This window comes from Impatiens glandulifera, chromosome 2 (genome assembly GCF_907164915.1).
Source record: "Impatiens glandulifera chromosome 2, dImpGla2.1, whole genome shotgun sequence".
NCBI classification, from domain to species: Eukaryota; Viridiplantae; Streptophyta; class Magnoliopsida; order Ericales; family Balsaminaceae; genus Impatiens; species Impatiens glandulifera.
The window spans coordinates 19,114,064-19,140,759 of NC_061863.1; the positions used below are offsets into that span (position 1 = coordinate 19,114,064).

A 26,696-nucleotide genomic window follows, 5' to 3' on the forward strand; every position below is an offset into this window, starting at 1 on the left:
AACAAAAATAAAAAATAAAAATATGCAAATCTATCTATTTATGGGGTAGTATTCAAATATTCATCATTAATTTGGAATAAAAGAAAAGGAAGAGTGGTCCCTAAATATTCCAAAGCTATACTTTCAAGGGGTTCACCTAGCTCCATAGCTATACCTTTTAGAACAAGATTCATCTAATCATATCATCAACTTAGTTTGGACATCACACAAATTTCTTTTATTGCTCATCTTATATATAATATGGTGAAACAAACCAATGCCACCAATCTAAAACAATAAAATTAAGTCACTATAAATATATATATAAACTAGTGCCACCAATCTAAAATAATAAAAAACAAGTTACAGTAAAAAATCAGAACAGACAAATGAAATACCGTAACTTCATTTTTACGTGAACTATGAAGCTTGGAAGAAAGGAAAACAGATTTCAGCACAAAGAAAACTATGATTAGTATCGATCTTTAGCTCTTTTGACATGCATGTATTGATTATGTTTTTATCTTTTGTTTTGCTTTTTTTTTTTTTAAGTTTTATATGTAAAAAAATCATGTCACAACTTGGTTTGTATTGGTGAATATTTTCCTTTCTTATTCTTGTAATTTTCACGAGACCCCGGGATGAATGAAAAAACGTCTTACTTTTTTAAAAAAATATAATAAAGTTACTATTATTAATTTGATAATTATTGATGAGAAAGGAGGAAAACTAAGGAAGTTTTTGGGTAGTTGTGAAGTTTAGATTGAAATGGCTGATATGGAAAAAGTACATATTTGGGCTGTCATTTCGATTATTTTCTAATGCACTAACTAGTTGGAGAGAAACTGTGAAAACTTCAATAATCGTAGTCGTCCGATACATATTATTTATAATATTATTATTATGACTATTTGTAATTTTCGTTTTGGAAAGCCATGCAGTGAAAACAGTCAGGGAGTTATTCGTTTTTCTTGAGAATCTAGGAGCTCGATAAGTTGTTAGGCAACGTTTTTTTCTCATTAATATTTTGTCGTTGTGTGCTTAACCGATTCTTATAATTTTTAATATACATGGGTCATTTAAAAGAAAATTAGGTATAAGGAAATCAAATATGAAGTAATGTAATAAAGGGTTAATCGGTCCAAACTTTGAATTGATTTGGAGTTGATTTATACACACTATTATTTTTCAAAAACATTTAGCACAACATTTAAAAAAATATATGTTTGTCAGTGAAAAGTGGAAGTATAATATGTTTCGTATTTGGATCCCAAAATTTGAAATCCTTGAAACAATCTAAAAAATGTAAAAAAATAAGAACACAAATGACACAGATTTATAGTAGTTCATTTAAAATGAGCTACGCCACTTCAACCGCCACCTAATTTCACTACAAAGAATAAGGAATATAGAGGTTTGTATCATATTATTTATCTCTAGAATGATGTATTTTTATGTAAAATTCTTATCAATAACATAGTTATAAAGTAAACATTTATGTAATAAAACCTAAATAACTCTTAGTCGGGCTTAGGGCTGAAAACGAATCGAGTCGAGCTCGAGCTCGAAAAAATTTCAACGGCTCGAACTCGAGCTCGAGCTCGATCGAGTATCAAAATTAAAGCTCGAGCTCGAACTCGAACTCAAAACAAATACTCGAGCTCGACTCGAACTCGACTCGATTAGCTTGAATTTTACCGAGCTCAAGAGCTCGGCTCGAGCTCGACTCGATTAGTTCGATTTATAGCTCGAGCTCGAGCTCGAACTCGACTCGAAACATACAAAATTAAAACATATCAACTAAATAGTTTCACACTTTCAATATAAATTAAAAAATATATATAAAATATAAAATATAAATTAAATATAAAATATATTAATATAAATTATATATATTCGATTAGCTCGTCGAGTACTCGAGCCGAGTATATAACTACTCGAACTCGGCTCGATTATATAACGAGTCGAGCTCGAGCATGCTCAAGCTCGAGTTTGACCGAGCTCGAGTCGAGCTTTGACCGAGCTACTCGCGAGCAGCTCACGAGCAGCTCGTCTCATTTTCAGCCCTAGTCGGGCTAAGTCCAAACTCAAACACAAACCCAATAAAATTTAATTAACTTCGAATGAGTTTATTATATAGCCGACCTCATCCATCTTATATTTAGTTAGGTTCAAGGACCAGGGAGGGAGTCACTACAAAAAAAACAAAATTCACTTCTCCCTGTTTTTTAAATGTATTGGTGGGAATGTAGTGATTTTGTGTTCGGTAAGGAGACGAGTCACTTTGATTCTATATATCCCTCATTTTTTTTATTTCTTCTTCCACTCACTCACTCTATTTCTATTTAGCTTTTTGGATCAAATTCTCTCGGTTGACCCCACCAACTTGGTTCCTGAATCGATCCCACTTGTTCAAATGAAGCACTATATATAGAAACACTTGATGTCCAACTTCAATTCACAACTACCACCAAATATCACTTAATTAAATCCTTATCTCTATTTCTTTCTTTCTTTAATTCTTTTAACTATATGGCTTCGTTGAGTTCGTGAAGGTCAACATGGACGACCCAAGAGAACAAGATATTCGAGAGGGCTTTGGCTTATTACGATACCCAAACACCTGACATGTGGCACAACATTGCCAGGGCTGTGGGTGGTGACAAGACGGAAGAAGACTGCAAGTCTCACTTCCAGCTGCTTCTAGAAGATCTCTTTGAAATCGAGTCTGGCCGTGTTCCCTTTCCCAAGTACATGTCATCATAATCCTAGGACTCAACCTTGCTTAATCTGAAGCATACACGAAAGAACATGTCTGGTGAAGGCTTACACTACTTTGCCCACCTCTAATATTCATCTACTTTTTTTAATGTCTATTTATTCTAAGTTGTATGCCCAAAATGCACCCTCTTAATTTCTTATATATTAACACATTGAATTAATCAGTCTTTCATCAATCCACATTACTTAATCATATTGTGAATAACATGTTTTCACTATCCATTTTAAGTCAAGTTGCCACTTAATATACTCCATTGTTAGAATACTTTAAATTTTAAATTTTAGATAACTAGTACAAAAAATTATATATTAATAATAAAAAAGGGGATAGGAGGGAGCGAATTTGAGAGAGAATGATGTGTCACTATATCACTAGCTGGAAAAAGAATAAAGTGTGAGGAGAGAATGAAGAGAGAGAAATTTTGTTATTTTTTCGGCCATTCAGATTGTAACACGTCATTCCCTCTCCAAAATTTCTTCTCCTAATCATTTCTCATACAAAATTTTTTAAAAAATTATAATAAACTAAAATTAATGTGTAATACAACTCTTCATATATTGACTTATTTTTTTTTCTTACAAAAATCACAATATAAATAGGTAATGACCATCAAAATGATAAAAAAAATTAGAAGTGAAAACAATTTGTAAAAAGAAATGGCAATGAGAGTGCTCAACATATCTTAAAACCATAGCATAATCAATTCAGACCCAAATCAATTTTTGTCAAATTTGACTCCATGTTACTTTTAAAAAGAAAATTCTACTGTCCCACATGGTATTTTTATTTGATATAATTAAAAAATTAGATAAAAAAAAGTCGAATTCGAGCCGAAAATCAAATTTGTAAATATTAAATTTTATTCGAATATGGTTCGGTTTTCGAATAAACTTAAAAAAATAAAAATTCAAAGAACCCGAACATTGAAACTCAAATAACTCGAAAATCGAACCGATAAACACCCTAGGTATTGTGGGCTAATAAAGTCAATAATTACATAAAAATTGGAGTCATAAACACTAAAAATCGATATCCATCTGTCTCATAGTGCTCAGATTTATCTTGCGATCATCATAATTCATACTGCAATTAAGTTTATGTTTCTTTTTCAAATTTGAAATTATTATTATTCGCCTATTCTGGCGCTCCTCTAAGAATTATCATTTCAATTATGTTGAGCACTACTCTGTTCATATTAGTATAATTTCCGAACTTCTTTAGTAGATCCCTCCATGGGAGATTGGCCTTCCTAATCAAGTGAAAATTCACTCATTTTGTGTGCTTTCTAATGTACGTGGAGTATCATCGCAATCTTTATCATTACAATCTTCCATGGTCGCGTTCTCTCTTGCTCGAGAATCAATGGTTTAGTGGAAAAAAGGGAAATTGGGACTTCAACCCGACTCACAACCTCTTCTGCCTCTCTAAAAACCTCCATCGGTGACTTTTCTTTAATTGTCTACATTTCCATAAAACATTCCATTTTGACTCAACTCAAGTTTGATATTCCAAGCTACCCGTATTATCCACAATAAGGATTTTTGAGGGATCCATTTTAATATTGTAAGGACAACCTCAACTTGCAATTGTGGAAAAATCATTTCTGAAATAGAAGAGAAGTTGAAGAAAAAATGCCACAACAAGTTGAACAATATGTGTAGGGAGAGCTTATAGGCGTATTATCACTCCTTGAAAAATCATGTCACAAATTTGAAATCAATCAAAGATGACCTAATTGTCTTATAATTAACAAAATAAAAGTAATTCTTCACTGCATATAACAAGCTAGATAACATGCACTTCAATCACACAAGTTTTAGTCCAAACATAAAGACATGGTAACTAAATGTTAACACAACCAACATAAGATTATATAATAAATCTTAAACCTACAGTGTCGCTAAGTATGTAAACGTACAGTCGCTAATACGAGAATTAACTACTAGAAAAACAGTCGCTAATAATAAAATCGCTCAAATACCGCATGAATACTACATAAAATAAGCGAAATCTAATTCTGGGCAGCAGATAAAAGAGATATCTTCATAATATTCAAATCATTTCATTAATTTGGAATAAAAGATGCACCTCAATATTCCAAACCTATATATATACTTTAAAGGGGGTTCGCCTACTATACCTTTGGAGATAGAATAAGATTCATCTAATCATGATCAACTTAATTACACATCAAACAAATACCTTTTTTGCATGGTTTCGTCATATATCTTTAACTGGAATAAATAAAAAGAAAAAGGTTCACCTCAATATTCCAAAGATATAATTTAGAGGGTTCACATAGCTAGTCCCATTTTGAAAACAAGATTCATTTATTATCAACTTAATTAGACATCACACAAATTTCTTTTTTTGCTCATCAAATATATAGAGAATAAGAAGGATATGCCTCAATTAATTAAGTGGACTAGCTAACTACGTATATGAACTTCTTACCACAACTATGCATATGCAAGTGCACATACCATTAAATATTTTAATATAATTATATTCATAATATTTAGCATGTCGGGGTTGTTGTTCACACATTAAACATTATTTTGAATATATATATATATATATATATATATATTCTCTTTTATTTATTTATATCATAATACATTAAACTTTTAAAAAAAAAAAATCTCTCATATTCATTTATATCATATTGAATGAAACTTTTTCCAAAAATTAATTAATTGCCTATTGCATTAATTCCCTTATTTCTTATTGTTGGGTTTTGTCCTCCTAATTAAAGAGATCCAACTTGGTGTGGATTTTATTTAGGCCCACAGTATATAATGTGAATATAATGTGAATGATACTTATTTATTTATTTAGGTTAATTGGATTTTGTGAATAACAAGAGAGAGATCAGAGCAAAAACAAATTTAAGAGTTTGAAATAGCAGCTGAAGAAGATTTATGTTTGCTGGAGTTTACACTGTTTGATCGGCTTCAAACGTTTACAGTTTATTGGTTATTTATGAGGCTACGTTCTAAACGGTGAAGATCTGTTTTCTAGGTCTTCTAAGTTAGTTGAAGTGAAACCAGAATTGCAAAATTGATAAGGTTGGATGATCTTACTCTTTCTGCTCTTTGTTGTTGTTTGCCAAGATTGTTGTGTGATCTTGATGCAATTGATTAGACTCTAGTTTGGTTATATCTAGAGTGAACCCATGTTTGTAACCTTGTTGATGATAGTGATTGTTAAGTGGTCTGACTGATCCTGTGGTTTTCTACGCCAAAATTGTCTTGCATTGTCATTTCAATTTCCTTCTGCTTTTCTCATCTTTTATACTCAATTAGTTTGGAAAGTGTTCTGTTTTGAACAATACATTTTCCCATCAAAGTGGTATCAGAGTTTAGTTTTATTTGAGTATAAGGATGAAGTCTAACACATCCAGAATGGTGAGCTTTAATGGTTCCAATAATAATATTTGAAAGACTAAAATGGAAGATTTGTTGTACGTGAAAATTTTGTATTTGCATGTGTTCTCTTCAGTTAAGCCTTTGATGTCAAGATAGAGGGCTTATGTTTACTTGGTACTCTCCCTAATTCATGAGAGACTTTTAAAACAACTCTATCTAATTATTCTTAGATGGTGTTCTATTAATGAATTTAGTAAAAAAGTAGTGTGTTTAATGATGAGATGAGACGAAAGACACACGATTGTTCTTTACAATCTGAGGTCTTGGTTATAGAGTCCAGGGGGAAGTAAATGACGAGAAAGTAATCGTAGCAAATTTCGTGGGACTTCTAATAAGTGAGAAAATGTTGAGTGTCATTTTTGTGGCCTGAAGGGCCATATCAAGAAAATTTATTTTAAATTAAATAAAGAGAACACGTAGAAAACTCAAAACACACCCACTACTTCCAACCATAGAGAAGGTAAAAATCATGACGATGGATCTATTGTTGATGTTTTCTTTACTGTTTGTTATAATAATGTTGAGAATAATAATGTGTATTGTGATGAGATGGACTGAATTGTAGATAGTGGTGATTCTACTCATGCTACATCACAACGAGATTTTTTTCTCATATATGAGGCTGGTGATTTTGCTATTGCTCGTATGGGCAATACTAGTCAAGCTCAAGTGCTTGGAATTGGTAATGTTTGTGTGGAGATGGCCAATTGTACTACTCTTGTTTTAAAAGGTGTTAAGCATATTCCTAATATTCGCTTCATTTTTTTATCGGCTGGAAAATTGGATTATGAAGGCTTCTGTAATTCTTTTTCTGGCAGTGAATGAAAGCTTAAAAGGGGATCAATGGTTGTTGCTAAAGGTAGGAGACTTTAAAATCTACATATTGTTCGTTCTGAAATATCTAAATGTTACATCAACACTTGTGAGGCTGATTATTCTTTTGAGATGTGACACAAACATTTGACTCATATTAACGAGAAAGACTTAGCTATGTTAGCTAAGAAAAATGTGATATGTGGAGTTTCAAATGTGCACTTGAAGAGATGTTCAGATTGTTTAGCTGGAAAATAGAGATAAATGTCATTTAGATCATCTAAATTGAAAAAAATCAGAATCACTCACTAGTAAAAAAAGCTTCAATAACGACGACAAATGCCGACGGGAATAAAAACCGTTAGTATATAGCACACCATTGCCGACCAAAGCAATAGTGGTAGGTATTTAGGGTTTAATAACGACCACTTAAAAAACCCTTAGTATTTGCGGCTTAATAACGACCACTTAAAAGGCTCTCGGTATTGTAACCACTGTACCGATAATATTAAGCACTCGTTATACTTCCTTAGTTTTAAATAAAAGGTAATATAATTACATATATCATATATTTTCAAATTAATATACTCTATATCAATTTTCTGTATTATCATAAAATTTAAAATTATTTATTAAATTTTTAATACATATTTTTTAACTCAATATTTTATTTCACAATTTAAGTATCTTATTTATATTATTTTTATTCATAAAAAATATTTATAAACTAGATTTATTCTTAAAAAATATAACTAAATGAGATTTATTGGTAAATAAATTAACAAGTATAATTGAGCTTGTTTGATCGGTTTGGTTTTATTTTTAATGGAAATTACCTGTGTTAATAATTAATGTTAATTTTAGAAAAAAATTGATTTAAGAAAACAATTTTTTATTATATTCCACCCAAATCATATATATATATATATATATATATATATATATATATATATATATATATATATATATATATATATAATATTTTTAACAGTTTCCTATCAATTTGGGGGCAACATTAATTATCCGCTTTTAATATATATTAATATAAATTTTTATTTATATTTGACTGTGTAAAATATATAAGTACAAAATAAACGTACTTACATAAAATTTGAGAGTGAGATTGACTGCGTTGCGAGGAAATTAGGGTAAAGTGATCTTAGTCTCCATTCCCTCCTTCTCGAGCTATGGTCTACCAAAATTATTGATTTATGCAGAAACAGCTGTTAACTACGCAGCAACAAGATTCTGTATTCACGTCCAAGCTTTTATATCTCTGTTCAATCTATTGTCTAAAAGAAGAGACTGTAACAATCGATTTGAAAGGGACACCGGTTCTTCATTGATACGGCATGCCTGCAGAATGAGAACCTCATTCTGATTGTTGGATCGGTTAGCCTGTGAGTTCAATCCACACACTCTAACAATCTATATGTATTTCTATTTTATTCGCCTAAATCAGATTTGCACTTTGTAGTTTGGTTAAATGGGAGAAGCTAAAGTCCAAACATGATTGATGTATAAACGGGCAGGACAATACAAAAATATCATTTGAATTTATGAAGTTATTTTTATTTTACAGGACGTCTGAATAACTGGAGAGACAATGCAATCAATGGTCAATGTGCATTTGTGGAAGTTGCATCGGCATATCAAAGTTTGAGCTAGTGACTGTCTGTGCTAGTGTTGTACAGGTTAGTTGAAGGAGAAAATGGATTTACATTTGCATATCCAATTCTTGATTTATTTTCGTATCCTTATTCATGGCAAAATGTAAGGTTGATTGAAATGAGCTTGAATGATTCTTAACTTCGTGATACATGGCCAACCGTATGTTTTATCTCTTTTCTTTGAGGCATTTGATGTGTTTATTATAGAATACTTTTTTTTTCAAACATCCATTGAACTACTGAAATGAAGTTATCTTAATCTTAGCTTGTTGTTAAAGAAACCAAATCCACAAGCGATTCGGAGACTAAGGTTGCTGTGATTGATTGGGAATTCAATATTTTTGGGGTAAGATGGGTCAATTTTATTTTAATATTCACTTTTTTACTGTCTGTCTTTTAAAACCAGAATCTCCGTATTAGAGTTAAAGGCTTAGTATTTTTCTAAGAAGGTGAATTTTATAAAATAAAATAATTGTGAATGCAAAGTGCTTTAATATTTGAAGGGGGTCTTCACATTCTAAACTTCCCCTATAAATTATCATATATATATATATATATATAGAACTCTAATAATCCAGATTTCCTATTCTGGAACACTAATACCTAGTTATTCGGCATATGTAACAGGTATTGTTGTAGTAAATAAGGTAAAGATGGATCCTCAATAGAATATCTTCCGAATGAGGTTAAAACTTGTGTTAAAAATTAGAATTAGTTAAAAATGTGTATAAAATGTAAGTAGTACGTTAGTGAATATGATAAGAAAGATGTGATCTGGAATTTTATTTATCAATTTGTTTCTTATTTAGTAAATATAATTGGCAAGGTTAAATAAGTGCTTCATCATTTAGTAATAAGTTTTGTCCTATTAATTGGATTAGAGAGGCATTATAGCTATCTGTTTTTATCACAAATTCATTTTTTCAAGTTATTTGGGTCATTAATGCTCTTCTTATTGCTTGTTTAAGATATGTATATAGTTTAATATATATTTTCATTGTTTAGTTATGATATTTTCATTTTCAAATATTTTTTGGATGATTAAGAGTTGCTGAAGGTTGCTATATAGATTGGAGTTTTGACAATTTTTTGGTAAATAAGGTCAGTGAAGTTTTGATCTTGTGAAAGTATACAATTCAGTTACATGTTCTTTCATTCTTCAATCATTTTGCTGTTTTTTCATCCCTTATCTTTGTTTTAGATTTTGGATGTTGAACAAGTTCCTAAATTAACACTCTATCATAATTGAAGATGGAAGCATTCATGTAGATGGATAAGGTATGATTTCCTATGCTACAAAGTGTTTTTTTTTTGTCTTGTTTTACTAATACTAGGCCTAAGTCAAGTACACTTACCAAGAACTTGCTTGACAGGCTAAATAGATTTGCTGAAAATTTAAAGCAAGCTTCAGAAAGTGATGTCTGCATTGAGCGATCAGTTAGAGATAATTTATCTCTTATGTTAATCCTTAACAAGCATCCAGTAAGTATTTATATTTTACAGTGAGAGCTTTCTTCAATTTCTGTTTTGACCTTCAAATTTATCGGTGTGATGTTGTGCTAGCCTTCTCCAAGAAAAAAACGTTGGTCTAAAAACTTAATACTATCATGTCTAAATTGATGATTTTAGATTGAATCTGCCCTTCCTATATTGTCGAGGCCCATTATGAGACTAGATGCAAATAAAGATGCTATGATTGGGGTCTTAAAGCAAAGCTTAGTAAGTTCAATTTACTCCATATTTTTAGTGCACAAAAGACAGTATTAATATTTTTCTAATTTGGACATTCATTGGATAGTAATGATGGATGAAGTAAATGAGAAGTGCCATGAAGATCTATTGATACAATAACTAATTTCCTAATATAATTTATCAACCTTGTAGTTTTGCTGAATCTTCCTTCAGAAACTTAGAATTCATGTTCTAGAGTTTAACTTCCTCCGAACTTATAAGTTAGGAAACTCATAATAATTGTAGCTTGTTACTTCTCTACCAATATAGCAATAAAACCAATTATGATTCATTTAACTCAGGGATCTTGTTATTTTTAAAAGTAGCAATTATCTAAATTAAACATATGAGTTTCTATTATTGTAGGTCGTTAAATGCGACCTTCTTATTTGGTGAGTGCTAACAATTAAAATTATATTTGGCATTTTACTTTTGTTTCTCCTGTATTGATTAGTCATTCTCCATTTTGACTATTTCTTTCATTTTTGACTACTCTTCCTTCTTATTGTAGAGGCAATCGGAGAATCTTGGTGCCCAATGAACATGAATTGAAAGACATGCTTAAAAAGATGAAGAGAAAAGTATGTTTATTACACATTTTTCCCTGACCCTACTTTTCTTAATAGGATTGCTATATATGATTACAATCTTTGTTCTTTCTCCATTCGTTCTAATGAAGATGATTTGATAAAAAAATGTTTAAAATCACCTAATTATTTAGAATTAGTTCAAATTAAGCTAAAACATCTTATTTATTTCTTATGTTATAAATAAATTAAGTCTGGACTCAATTTAGAGCGTCCAAAAGACAAATTAAAAGAGTAAATAAACTTTTAGTATTTTTCGAGTAATTGGAGTTTAGACAACATTTATTGTTTAGAGACGTAACAAATTCGACACTTACAATTCATTAACACTAAGTTTTCAGTGTTATCAAACACATTTTTGGTTGAAAGGTTCAAATGTAATACCATATATCTTTCATTTTCAGGAATCCCAATATTTTATAGCTATAAACTGGAAAGTAAGAGCAATTGCACACTAGAAAGTTACTACTATCATTATATCATTTTATAGTTGTTAACATTCTAATCTATGTTGTTGTTAGCTACAAGTTGCGAACTTTAATTGCTTCGCTTTTAACTATTTTCCGCGTCATGATTTTATATTGCTTGGCATATAGTTGATCTTTGTAGTTCAGAATCGAGCAAATAGAATGATCCAATAGTTGTGTAAGATTTGTGCATAATTCACTTTTTTTGTTCAGGTGGACGAAGTAGATCATGTTGGTATGTTTTAAGGAGAATTCATTTGAACTGGGAAGTGAAACCGATAAATTTTCTCTTGAAAGTTTCTCACTTTCTTTGTCTGAAATTGTTCATTTTGTTAAAACTGTTAAACAATTTCGATTTATTTTTGTTGTAAAGAAATATTTATGACATAATTACTGTTTAACGGTAAGTTAGAAAATAGTTTATTAAAACTTTGAAACTAAATATTTTATAATATTTAATGTTTGGTTTATGTTTTAAGAATATGATTTATTTAGTTTTAATATTTTATAAAAAATGACATTATAAACAGAGGTTACTCAATGTTGAGGGTAAGAGTGGTCGCCATAGAACATTCTATGGCGACGGTAAGAGTTGTCGTCATAGAGCATTTTATAGCGACAGTAAGAGTGGTCGTGATAAAGTCTTCTATGGCAACAGTGAGAGTGGTCGTTATAGAGTCTTATATGACGATGGTGAGAGTGGTCGTTATAGAGTCCTTTATGGCGACGGTAAGAGTAGTCATTAAAGAATCCTCTATGGCGACGGTGATAGTGGTCGTTATAGAGTCTTCTTTGGCGACAGTAAAAGTGGTCGTTATAGAGTCCTCTATGGCGACGATACTAAAATGGTCATTATATGTGTCTTTGAGCAATAACGACAAGTGCAATGCCGACAACTGACGACCACTTTTTTACCTTCCCTAATTATTTATAACGACGATTTATATGCAAATACCAACAACTTTTACCATCGTTATTGAGCTTTTTTTACTAGTGACTAGACTTTGTGCATTCTGATGTATGTGAGACAATGAAGTTAAGATCACTTGGTGGTGCATACTACTTTGTAACCTTCATTGATTATTATTCTCGAAAGGTTTGGGGATGTAAATTAAAGATGAAAGATCAAGTGTTAAACACATTCAAAGTGTTTCAAGCCTCAGTTGAGAGGAAAACGGGAAAAAAAGTGAAATGTATTCGTAGTCGCGATGCTGTACTTATGGAGAATTATACCATTGAAGATATCAACAAGGTAGACGAAGTTGATACCACTTAAGTAAATGAGGAGATAGTTGAAATGAATTCAATTCTAGTTACTCCAAACTTGATAAGCACCAACAATGATCAAACTGAAAATAAAGATATGTGTTTACATTCAGGTAGTTATTTAAATACTAATAATTTTGTTGATGTTAACTCTGAAAGTGAATCTAATGCTGGAAATAAAAATGAGCAAGGGGATGAAAATGTTGAGGAGTCCATACCTTTTAATGAACCAAGACGATCTACTCGACAGAGACGCCCTTCAGTTGGATACCCATCTGTTGGGTCAAATTATTTTGACTAAGTGTTGAAATAATTTAACCACTGAGATTTTGATGATGAAATAACTTATGAGTTTTGATACAGGTGTATTGAAACAATATGTCATAAGACTTGGATCTAATGAGGGTCATTAGACCGATTTTGGCTTTCAATGCATAAAATTAGACTTACAGTCTAATCATCGGAGTTAGACGTGTAGTCTAATAAACGTGTAATTAGACGGATGGTCTAATAGATACACGGAATTAGACGTAAGTCTAATGCATAGAATTAGACGTATAGTCTAACTTATCGGACTTAGACGTGTAGTCTAATGAATGCACGGAATTAGACGTACAGTCTAACTCATCGGAGTTAGACGTTTAGTCTAATGAATGTAAAGAATTAGACGTAAGTCTAATGAATACACAGAATTAGAAGTAAGTCTAATATGTTTGTAATTAGATGGGTAGTCTAATTGATATTCAAAATTAGACGTACAGTCTAACTCATCGGAGTTAGACGTGTAGTCTAATATATTTCAATTAGATGCGTAGTCTAATTTATGCGAAATTAGACGTGCAGTCTAACCCAGTGGAGTTAGACGTGCAATCTAATAGAATGTGAAAGTTAGACATGCGTCTAACTCCTTCAGACAAGTCTGAGGTAGTACCGGAATTAGACGTGCAGTCTAACTCAGCGGAGTTAGACGTGTAGTCTAATGGTTATTGAATAATTAGAAGTGTAGTCTAATTAATGAAAGTTTGACGTGCGTCTAACTCCTTCAGACAAGTCTGAGGTAGAACCGGAATTAGACGTGCAGTCTAATGGTTATTGAATAATTAGACGTGTAGTCTAATTAATGAAAGTTAGACATGCGTCTAACTCCTTCGGACAAGTCTGAGATAGAACCGGAATTAGACGTGCAGTCTAATGATTATTATAATTAGACGCAAGTCTAATTCTATTAGACCATGCGGTCTAATAGACGTTTTCTATTAAAAGGAGATGACTTACTTCATTAGACTGATTTTCATAATCCGTCTAACTGAAATACGTTTAATGCTCTGTTTAAGCAATATACTTGAATCTAGTATTTCACCTACCCACGTGCTATAGTTGTACCCTACTTCTGCTCCACTTTCTAGTGAAGATTAGTACAACAGCTATATGCATCCAATCAAGGAATGCCACGTAAGAGAACTTTCCTCACATTACTTGTTTTGCAGGTACATCCCTGATGGAATATTCGGCGCACTACCAGTGATGTACGGCCACGATCTTTGTGCTCAGAACCTGTTGTGTACAATGGAGGCTTTCCAATGGAAGAGTGCCACGTATCATTCTTGAAGATTCGACTGTTAGCTTCTGCTCATTATTTAACAAATCTCAAGGACAACGGACAATCTGCCTTACGAATTAGCCGAACGAACAAGCAATCTGATTTTGCAGAGAGAGAAACTACTCAATCATCTTGCTTACTGAACTCATACTGTGAAGCTGCTTTCTGATTGTACTGTGTGTGAATCAAGAGAGAACTAGAATCAAAACACCTTTAGCTGAGTGATATTCTTCATCTTGTAATTGAACAGAAAGTGTTTTGTTCAATAGTGAGCTAAGTGTGTGTGTAAACTGTATTTGATTCGAACCATATTATAGTGAATCCTTCCGGTGGTTGGAAGAATGGGTGACATAGGAGAGTGTCTCCGAACATCCATAAACAAACTGTTGTGTTCTTCATTTCTGTCATCTTTTCATATTTCATCTTGTGCTTCAAACCCAAGTAAACAATTCTGCCTTGAATCCGTTTCAAGTGTTTACACAAGTTTGCGTAGAATAGAAAGCGAATTAAATCCCTAACAAGATTTCTTTCAAACCGTTTTTCATAAGCCTTCATCCTTAGCCAAATCCCCGTCTCTATCGATAAAGCCGATCCTATCAATTGGTATCAGAGCCCTGTTTCTATTCTCAAGTCTTTCCTGAAATATGTCGACCATACCTAAAGATGCTAGTGCTACAGCCATTTCAACCTTCTCTCGTGAAAACTACATTGTTTGGAAGAAAAGAGTTCATGCTCATCTTTCTTCTCTTCATGATAACATGTGGAGCGTTGTCACAGAAGGTCCTATCAAGATTGATAAGGAGAAGGCTGACTGGACCGCTGATGAAAAGAGGCAAAACAACCTCAACAACATGGCTCTTGATGTTCTGTACAGATCTCTCGATGACAGTATGTTCAACTACATCATCGAATGCGACACTACCAAAGAGGTCTGGGATATACTCACTCAACTGTGTGAGGGCAACGAGCAAACTAAGGAAAACAAGATCATGGTTGCCACTCAACAGTTCGACAGCTTCAAAATGCGTCCTGGTGAAACAATGAACGATTTCGACACCAGATTCAGCAAGATCGTCTCCTCTCTGTCCATCCTAGGCAAGACCTATAGCAACCGGGAGCTTTCTATCAAGGTCATGCGTGCTCTTCCAAGAGAATGGGACATAAAGACTATGGCGATGAGAGAATCCAAAGATCTTAACAAGATCTCTCTCTTTGATCTCTTTGTTGACCTCAAGGCCTATGAGTTCGAACTGAACTGTAGGATGGAAGAAGATCAACCCACATCCGTTATCATTGCCAAGGTGCTGGTGACTGCTGAAGAGCCACCAACCGCTCCAGACGTGAAGATGGAAGCTCAGCAGCTGAGCAGCGATGCCATGTCTCTCTTTGTGAAGAAGTTTGGCGACTTCATGAAGAAGAGCAACTCTAACTCAAAGTATTCAAATTATAATGATAATAGAAAATCTAAAGCTAATGTTACTTGTTTTAACTGTGGTATTAAAGGTGATTATGCATCGGAATGCCGGAAGCCAAAACGTGAAGATGCCAAGGATGATGGAAAAGAGCTGAAGGCTCTTATGGATGGTGAAGGAAAGAACAAAGGAAGCAGTCGTGGCTCGTACTTTTCATCCAGTGAAAGTGATGAAGAAGACGTGGCTTGCTTCATGGCCATAGAAGATGAAGAAGGAACTCAGGAGACTGAGGTATTTGATTTCTCTTCTGAAAGGTTTTCAAGGGAACAACTGGTAGCTGCACTAGATGACATGGTCATCGAGTACAGAAAGCTAGCAGAATCTATAAATGAAACTAAATCTTCATCAGATTTAAATAAACCAAATCTGTCTAAAAGGGAAGAGTCAAATGATTTTGAAAAGAAAATTGAAGAGAGCTCATCTGAAATTGAGATACTCAAGGAACAGATTCAAACTCTTTCATCTGAAAACAAAAGGCTTAACTATGTTGTCAGTGCATGGACAAGATCTGGTGATGCTGTCAAATATCAGATCAGCATGTTGAAACCTGCTGGATCTAGATCCGGATTGGGATTTGATAGCAATGACTCTAATCTGTCATGCAAAAAGTCAAAATCAAATGACAAACTTAAGCCAATAAGTTTTGTTAAAGGAAGTGTGACTGATATTGAATCTGATCCTATTCATGAAGAAGTTGCTTTTAAAAATGAAATAGTTTATGTTCCGCCAACTGTTAGCTGTCTTAAGAATAAGTTAGAAAAAGCTAATAAGTCTGGTAATTTAAAACTTGACTCTAAGTCAAGGATTTTAAAAGAAAATCTTCTTCAAAAGTTAAAGGATCAGTGGCTAGCAGGAAGTCATCTACTAAGTCAAAATCTTATGCATTAATTACAACACAAAATGGGAAGTCCATCAGAATAACTCAAATATGGATTCCTAATGGACTAATTGATCGAGGACCCAATTAAGTATGGGTACCAAAATGTGTAAATAGTTTATTTTGTAGGTGATGCAGGAGGATCGCAGAAAGGAAGCTAGAAGAGTACTCTTCTGAGTACACAACTTGGAAGATCAATAATGGCATCTGCCATTCTGGAAGAATAAATGTTTTTATTTGTTAAAAATGTTTTTGGTCTTTGGACCACAAAAATTGTTTATTAAACTCTAATGTCTATACTCATAATGAGAGGGAAAAATTACTTTGAAAGTAAAGATACTCTCTAGACGAATATCCTTAATCGGTCTAAATAGACAAAGATGTCTAAAAGAAACAGTGTGTACTTAGACGTATTTTTGCTCTTAATCCATACATCTAAGTCTATATATTGAGGTGTTATACATACACGATTAGACGGACACGTATAATAGACGTTAGACGTTTTTACGTCATGAACAAAAGGATGCTCACGTCTAATCAACACACGTCTAACACGTGGTGTTTTGCGGAATTAGACGTACACGTCTAATAAACAATACACAGATTTTTATAAACACGGAATTAGACGCATGCGTCTAATAGATTCATCCGTCTAATAGACGTGTGTTATATGGATTTGTGGAGTAAGAAAAACGTCTAACTATGTGTCGATTATACTGATCAAGGACAGCTGTCCCACGTTGAGTTCTATCTGTTTTTCCCGCTCAAAACATCAAACAGTCATCTCTTAATACCATGAAGACACGCGTCTATCAAGTTTAGAGAAAATGACTGATATACCCTCATTTTTAATGATGACTTCTTGAAAAAGGACGTCTAACATTTATTAATGGGCCATACCCCTAGAATAGACGGTTATTCTGTATTTCCCTCTTCCATCTATATAAGGACATTACTGCATGAATTTGAAAGTTTTCAATCCTTCAAAATTCCTAAGAATCCTAGCTTTCTTTGCATTTCTCTCACTAAATCTCTCTGAAATCCTGTGTCGATTCATATTCTTTTGAAAATGGTGAAGAAAATCACTCTTGGTCACTGTACTTTACAGGTGGATTTTCCATCGGTGTATACGTTTGATCAACCGGAGGTGGTGAAGATGTTCCAAACCCTAGAATATTCTAGGTTAAGGAAGTATCTAGGCGGACCGTTCATCTTCTACGAAGACGAAGTTCGCGAGTTCTTCAAAACGACAACTATGGTGGGTGAATCCATCGTAGCAACCGTCAACGGAACGGAGTTTTCTTTCGACAAAGCAATGTATGCGGAGTTCTTCGAACTTCCGACGGAGGGTCATCTATTCGACTTAGTTCTCTCTTCAGAAATCATGGAAGAGATGAAGACAACCTTTTCTGCAGACGGTTCGAAGATCCATGTGAATGGATTCAAGAAGGTATTCAAACCGCATTTTATTCTTCTAAACGACGTGGTGGCGAAGGCGCTACAAGGGAAAGCTGGTTCCTTCAATCTCTATAGTCAAGACCGTTTTGACTATATGTGTGCTATCTCAAAAGGGATCCAGGTAAACTGGGCTCATACCCTTTTCCAGAACTTGTGCTACTCTATCAGTCAGACGAACAAAGAAAGTATAACATATTCGGCTCAACTGAGTCACTTGTTGAAGCATTTGGGGGTTCCTGTTGGTGAACCGGTGCAGATCAACTCTTTAAGAGTATTTACTGCTCTTACGATGGCTAGCACGCTGACGAGGTTGAAGAGCAACCTTGAATCTGCATCTGGTGCTTCCAGTTACCAGACCGGTGGAAAACCTTCTACCCGATCCAAGTCCTCTACTTCTGTTCTGTCAACAGGGGCAAAGAGAACCAAAACGGGTGAACGAATCGGAGGCCAGTTCCTCTAGTTTGAAAAGTCCAAACAAGAAGGACTCTGAGTCTGTTGATTCAAGATTGAAGCAAGGTCCAGGTGTACTTGCTGCAACTCCAATGTCCTCATTATCCACTCTGATAGAAAAATTAAGTAAGTTAATTTTGGAACCGGCTAGACAAACTAAACAGTTGTTAACTGTCATGTGCAGGTACAGATCAAATCATATGAACCGGTTGGGGCATCATAAACCGGTTGCTGAAATCCTTCAAAGAAATCAGTTCCAAGTGATCAAGTTAAAGATCAGAGGAACCGGTTTTCACTCTCTCAAGCGACCGGTCAGCAAAGACAAAAGTTTACATACCAGCCGGATCATACTGCATAAGAGACAAAACCGGAAAATTCAAACTTCAAGAGTGACGTAACATGACGAAACAGACGTGTCTTGAAAGAATAAAAAAAGATCAGATCCGATCGGAAGCATGCGAGGAAAGCAATGATGCTTTATTGATCTGAAGTTGACAACCTGAGGTGCATGTCCAACACGTGTCCAAATCTGAAAACCGATTATGTCATCTTACACTCAGAGCTTCCTGCATGACTGCCAAGTGTTGAGGAAGGTGAAGCGTGCAAGCAACCTCTCTGCACCGGCGTGATAATGATCAACCAATCCAGAGGAGAGAGAAGAAAAGTGACCGTTGGCTCTTCTCAGCTATAAAAGGAAGATGAAACGTCTTCATTTAATGCAAGTTACGGATTACGAAAAACGAATCATAAAAGCAATAAGTTAGAGAGATAAACTGTTACGATTCAAACCGGTGTGTCTAAAACCGGAAGCTTTCTGTATTGTGTTGTGTTGAGTTGTTGTATTATATCAAAGAGTGAGTTGGTGTAACCGGCGAGTAGCGAGTTGGGCTCGACCGACAGTGTTGTTGTAACTACAAAAGTTAGTGGAGATCCTTCTCATAATCTGAGAAGAAGGGGTGACGTAGGAGGGTTTGCTCCGAACATCCATGAAAATCCTTGTCTCGTGTTCTTTCCTTCGTCTCATTACTTACTCAATTAACCTAACCTCAAACCAAATTAATCGTACTCCTTAAACCGGTCCACTCATATCCATAAAACGACTCCTTCTAAAAACATCATCTAAGTCGCATAAGTTGCTTCAACCTGAAACAGACATTTCCGCCCTTAAACCTGGTTCAAGAGTCTGTGACAGTTTGTGTAGTGCCGAGAACGGTTATAGTCTCTAACCGGACTATCACCAAAGTGTGTTGTGTGTTGTAAGCGGCCACCCTTCCCGAAACCGGAAACACCCCGGTCCTCCAAGGGCGTCCCCGATCCTAACAAGTGGTATCAGAGCGAGGTTCTTAGCACTCAAGCAACCGAAGAAGATGGGAAGCATGACCCACAGCGACAAGCCGCTAATGCTAAACAGCGAAGCGTTTAGCAGTTGGAAGAAACAGATGTATCTGCATCTGATTACGTTAGATGATGAGATGAGCCGAGTCCTGAAAGAGGGACCGATCAAGATCAACAAGGAGGCAGACCAATGGACGAATGAAGATCGAAGACGGAGTAACCTGGACAACCATTGCATGAGGCACATCTACAAGGCTATAGATGATAACACCTTGAATAAAATATCAGAGTGTGAAAATGCAAAGGAAGCCTGGGAAACGATCATTCAGATCCATGAGGGAAACGAAAGAACTAAGGAAAACAAAATCTTGGTGGCTACACAGAAATATGAAAACATCAGGATGAAACCGGGGGAAAACATGAAGGAATTCAGCAACCGGTTCACTAGTGTAGTCAACGAGCTTCAAACACTCGGAAAGAAGTATGACAACCGAGAAGTAATCATCAAAGCCCTAAGATCTCTGCCAAGCACTTGGGATATCAAGACCATGGTGATGAGGGAATCAAGCACCCTCGAGCAGATGAAGTTGCATGATGTGTTCGAGGATCTAAAAGCCTACGAGTTCGAGATCAAGTCTCGGATCGAAGACGAAGCATCCACATCAACCGTAACCAGAGCTTTGGTTACATCGGTGGAACCGGCGGTCCAAGTATCAACCGTTCCGGCTCCAGTCAAAAGCACCGATCAGATCACTGAAGATGTGATGGCAATGCTAGCTCAGAAATTCGGGAAATTCATGAAGAAGAGCCAGCCACCATCTAACAATGATTTTAATTATAACTATGTAGATAAATCAAACAAAAGATGCTATAACTGTGACGGTTTTGGACATTTCAGGTCAGAATGTAGAAAACCAAGGAGAGACGATAGAAAACCGGAAGGAAACTATCAGGGAAACAACTATCAGGGGAACAACTATCAAGGCAACCGGTACCAGGGAAACAACTACCATGGAAATAACTACCGGAGAAACGACAACCAACGAAACGACTACCGGAGAAACGATGATCAACATGCAGACGAAGGAAAGGAGATTCAGAAGGCGCTCATTGCATCCGACGGTGGAAGCGAGTGGGCATACTCTGATAATGAAGACGGTGAAGAGAAAGTGACCTGCTTCATGGCAAACAACGAAGAGGTATTTGATTTTTCTTCTGACGAGTTTACCAAAGAAGATTTGATTTCTGCACTCAACGAAATGGTTGCCGAGTTCAGAAACATATCTGCGTACATACCGACTCCGCTCGAATCTAAAACCGAACAATCAAATAATGTATCTGATAAAACATGTGAAATCAAAATGTATGAACCGGATGAACTATTCTCCGATAATGAGAAGATAGTTCAACCGGTAACCGAAACCGATGAACGAGAAATGTACGTCACGGCTGCGTGGGAGAGATCACGTCAAGCGGTAAAACAAATGTGTAACTATAAAAGACACCCTAAGTGTAGGTATGGTATCGGTTACAAACCAAATAAACAAAACGAATCAAAACAACCTAACAGGATGAAACTCACGAAAGACAACCTTCCATTCATAAGATTTGTCAAGAGTTCAAAAACCGAAAAAGACTTAAAACCGGAAGAAACACTTAAGTATGTAAGTCCTACTGAATCGGAAAAATGGCTTCATCCTGAGAGAAGGAAAGTCAACCGGAAACCAAATAAACCAAATAAAACTCGACCTCAAAGAAACTCATCACAACATAAGGCATTCTTGAGCAACAGCCAAGAAGTTAAGCCAAATATTATAAAAACAGATACCGGGAAAGTGATCCGACTTATTCAAGTCTGGATCCCAAAGGGACTAATCAACCATGGACCCAACTGAATGTGGGTACAAAAAAGGTGTAAATAATTGTTTGTTGCAGGTTAGGAGGAGCAACCGGCTAAAGAATTCTGAATGGTACCTGGACAGCGGATGTTCAAGGCATATGACCGGAAACAAAGAGCTACTAACCGACATCAAGTACGAAACCGGAGCAATCATCACATTCGGGGACAACTCGAAAGGTAAAACCGTGGGCAAGGGTAAGATTGTCCATGGTAATTTATCCATAAGTAATGTATTTTTGGTAGAAGAACTGCGTTTTAACCTATTAAGTATAAGTCAAATGTGTGATGTGGGTTACAAAGTTGAATTTCATAAGAACTCATGTTTAGTCAAAAATCAGGATAATGACATTCTTTTAACCGGTAACCGGATGGGAAATATTTACAAAGTTAACTGGAAAACTGATTTTGAAAAACCTGTGTGTATGATATTCGGAAATGATCCAAACTGGCTTTGGCATAAACGGTTAAATCACTTGAATTTCAAAACGATTAACTTCATATGTTCTAAAGAACTAGTTCACGGTTTTCCAAAAGTTAAGTTTTCAAAAGATAAAGTATGTGCTGCATGTCAAATGGGCAAACAAGTAAAATCATCTTTCAAAAGTAAAGGAAACTATCAATCTGAACGATGCTTAGAACTCTTGCATATGGATCTGTTTGGTCCGGTTAAAGTAACTAGTTTAGGAGGCATGCATTATACCATGGTAGTTATTGATGATTACTCTAAATTTACTTGGGTTACTTTTCTAGCTTCTAAAAACCAAGCTACTCCAAACCTGATTAAACTGATTTTGAGAATACAAAATGAAAAATCTATTCGAGTGAACAAAATCAGAAGTGATAGAGGAACTGAATTTATAAACAGTAATTTAACTACTTTTCTTGATGACTCCGGTATTAGACACGAGTTGTCTAGTTCCAGAACTCCTCAACAAAACGGCCTGGCTGAGAGAAGGAACCGAACTCTCAAGGAAGCCGCAAGGTCGATGATAGCTGATTCGGGTATTGCTCAAAAGTTTTGGGCTGAAGCTATCAATACCGCATGCTTTACACAAAATCGATCTTTAGTAACTAAACGATTTTCTAAAACTCCTTTTGAAATTTACTTTGATCAAATTCCAAGCGTACGGTATTTTCGAATTTTTGGTAGCAAATGTTTTGTTCACAATAACGGCAAGAATTACTTGACCGCTTTTGATGCTAAATCCGATGAGGGAATAATGTTGGGATATTTAGCTGTGAGTAAAGCCTACAAAATATACAATACTAGGACTTTAACAGTTGAAGAAACCGCACACGTTGTTTTCGATGAATCGGTTGAACGAAACACTACATTACCCTTCGATCTTCACAACAGAATGGAAAATTTTAATATCTATTCTGATGATGAAGACGAGGTTCCGGTTTTTAGACGTTTTGTCAAGGACCAAGCGGTTGATGCTGAAACTCAGCCTGATCAAGCTGCTTTACCGCAGAAAGTTGACGCTTCAGTTTCTACTGAAGAAATCGGTCGGTCTGACTCTATTCAACCTACCGATCAGTCTAACCTTGATCAGCCAACCGAAAGCTTGATAGACACGTCTCGGATTAACCTCAGAAGGAACAAAAATCATCCTCTTGAACTAGTAATAGGTAACATATCCTCACCCGTCTGAACTAGGCAACAAAATTTGGATCACTATGAAAACTCAGCTTTCATATCACAAATTGAGCCGAAAAAGGTGGATGAAGCATTGTCAGATCCCGATTGGATCCTAGCAATGCAAGAGGAATTAAACGAGTTTGAGAGAAATAAAGTCTGGTACCTAGTCCCTAGACCAAAAAACAAACCGGTTATAGGAACACGATGGGTATTCAGAAATAAACTCAATGAAGACGGTTTAGTTACGAGGAACAAAGCCCGGTTAGTGGCTCAAGGCTATAAACAGGAAGAAGGCGTTGATTTTGAAGAATCCTTTGCCCCTGTAGCTAGACTTGAGGCCATTAGAATATTTTTAGCATATGCAGCTTTTAAAAATTTCAAAGTTTTTCAAATGGATGTTAAGAGTGCTTTTCTAAACGGTAAAGTAAATGAAGAGGTATATGTTAATCAACCTCCAGGTTTCAAAAATCCAGAACACGAAAATCACGTTTACCGGCTGGACAAAGCCCTTTACGGTTTGAAACAAGCTCCAAGAGCTTGGTATGATACATTGACACAATTTTTATTTGATCACAAGTTCACGATAGGTTCGGTAGACAAAACACTTTTCAAATTTGAAAGGAAGGAACAAATATTACTTGTTCAGATCTATGTCGATGATATTATATTCGGATCAACCGATCCAAAGTTATGTGACAAGTTTTCAAAAATGATGACTGATAGATTTCAAATGAGTATGATGGGAGAATTGAGTTTCTTTCTAGGACTTCAGGTTAAGGAGATAGAATCCGGAACCTTCATAAGTCAACCGAAGTATACACCCGAACTACTGAAGAAATTTGGAATGGATACATGCGCCGAAGCAGCCACGCCAATGAGTCCTTCTGTAAAGCTGGACAAAGATGATGATGGTCAAGCCGTTGACATCACATCATATCGAGGAATGATTGGATCACTGCTATATCTAACAGCTAGCCGACCTGACATTCTGTTTGCGGTTGGAGTATGCGGAAGATTCTAAGCAAATCCAAAGCAATCTCATTATACGGCGGCCAAAAGAATCCTAAAATATCTGAAGGGAACTCAAGAAGTGGGACTTTGGTACCCAAAAGACTTGAGCTTCAATCTTATAAGCTACTCAGATGCCGATTACGCAGGATGTAAGATTAATAGAAAGAGCACAAGTGGAACCTGCCAGTTCCTAGGTAACCGGTTAGTCACTTGGAGCAGCAAGAAACAAACATCTGTTGCAACATCAACCGCAGAGGCAGAGTACATAGCGGCCGAAAGCTGCTGTGCACAACTTCTCTGGATTCAACAGCAACTAAGGGACTTCGGGATAGAAGCCAATGAATCTCCAATCTTCTGTGACAACATCAGCGCTATAGCGATTACATACAATCCGGTGTTGCACTCAAGAACAAAGCATATCGATATAAGACACCATTTCATCCGGGAGCACGTTCAGGAGAAACACATCCGCTGGAATATGTCTCGACCGAGCAACAAGTAGCGGATATATTCACGAAACCGCTACAGGAAGCTAAGTTTTCTCATTTTCGAAATATTTTGGGACTTACTAATCTTAATCAACTCATATCATGATTATGCATGCATGTATAAAACCGGGATATGTGTTCAGGGAGAAGCTCTCGCTTCTCAAACTATATTCAAATAGGCCATTGATAAATCAAAAATGCTAACCGGGAGGAAGTCTCCGGTTATGCCCGATTACTTCATTATTTCAAATCACATGTATACTTACTATACGGTTGAAATAACCAGGTTGAAGTGGATATAATAAATCCAAAGTTGAACAAATGTTGACATAAATCAACATTTCTTCACAATCGGAACAAAACATCCTACTAAAACCGGTCATGGAAAATCGTTTAGTACAAATGCATTCTAGTCTGATGGAATGAACTTCTCCAGTTAACATGGGATGACTAACTGAGTTTTCATGCATATTTTGAAAAATGAAGCCTGTAATAAATAAAAATAGTCTACCACAATCGAGATGACGACATGTGTCCATCATCAATAGAGGGAGACTCACATCTTGTCAATAGATATTTGTCATCATTAATATCTTGGTAATAATTAGATTTTGCCTTAGAAATAAACATTATTTACTTCAACAAGTTAAGGTCTATTAAATAACTGATGACATCATCAAGCATGCTTAAACCTATTAATCTAGCCGAACCCCTGGCTATATAAACCACCCTTAAACCTTCACAAATCTTCACAAGATTACTATTCACAAATATCAGTCTTGAGATTAACATTCTCTCAAGAACATGAACTCCAACTCTCTAACAAAGAAGATTCTATTGGCAGATTTTAACTCAATCTACCAATATGAAGATCACGAAGTTAAAGAAATGTTCTTAACCGTCGAAAGAAGCGGGCTAAGAAGCTTCCTTGAAAACATATTTATTCTCGACTACTTAGTAGTCGAAGAATTCTTCCAGACCGTAAAAGAAGTGCATCGAGACATAATCGTTACACAAGTCTACGGTCAGAAATTTCTATTCAGCGAGACGGATTTCGCTGTATACTGCGGTTTGCCCACTGAAGGGGTAACTGACCTAACATACTCCTCGGTGACCATGGAAGAAATGTGTCGTCGGTTCTCAGGATCTGACATCCCGGTTAGACCCTGGGGTGCTAAAAGCCAACTCTCTCACAAGTACCAGCTTCTCTATGAGATTCTGGAAAAGTCCATCTTGGGCAGAGAGAAAAGCTATTATTACACCCAAAGGCTTTTCGAGATGATGATTGCTGTAACGGTTGGGACACCGGTTAACTGGTCCTGGATCATCTTCAGCAACCTGAAGAAGATGCTCATCTCCAACAAAATCGGCTACGCTCCTCAGCTGAGCGGTTTTTGTGCAAGTCTGGACATCCACTCCGGACCATTCGTAACCCTCCATCCAAGGCATGTGCTCACTAAAGAAAGAGTACAAGAGCTGTCGACCGGTGGGAAGCAGTCAAGGCCAAAAGAAATCAAGCGGCTGAATCATCTAACGTCTAGCCTGTCCTTTCCTTCTGTCTTATTTCATCTCTTTTTCCAAAACCGGTAATTTTGTTGTACTACCGGTTTTGTACCTCAATTAATGAAGCATATTCCCTTCCACTTTAATCTAAAATCTAAAAATCATAAATGATCAAACATTTAATGTGCCGTATCAAAATCAAATCGAATCACTCTTGGAAACAGAAATATTCATTCT

At 35.4% G+C, this 26,696-nt stretch overlaps 1 long non-coding RNA gene across 1 annotated transcript; it reads left to right on the forward strand.

Moving 5' to 3' along the window:
- The first annotated feature begins 10,264 nt into the window (after positions 1 to 10,264).
- On the forward strand, positions 10,265 to 11,736 carry LOC124925320. The gene is made up of 3 exons (XR_007098305.1): positions 10,265 to 10,391; positions 10,915 to 10,984; positions 11,671 to 11,736. It is a non-coding gene; the product is annotated as an uncharacterized LOC124925320 (long non-coding RNA).
- Positions 11,737 to 26,696: the final 14,960 nt, after the last annotated feature.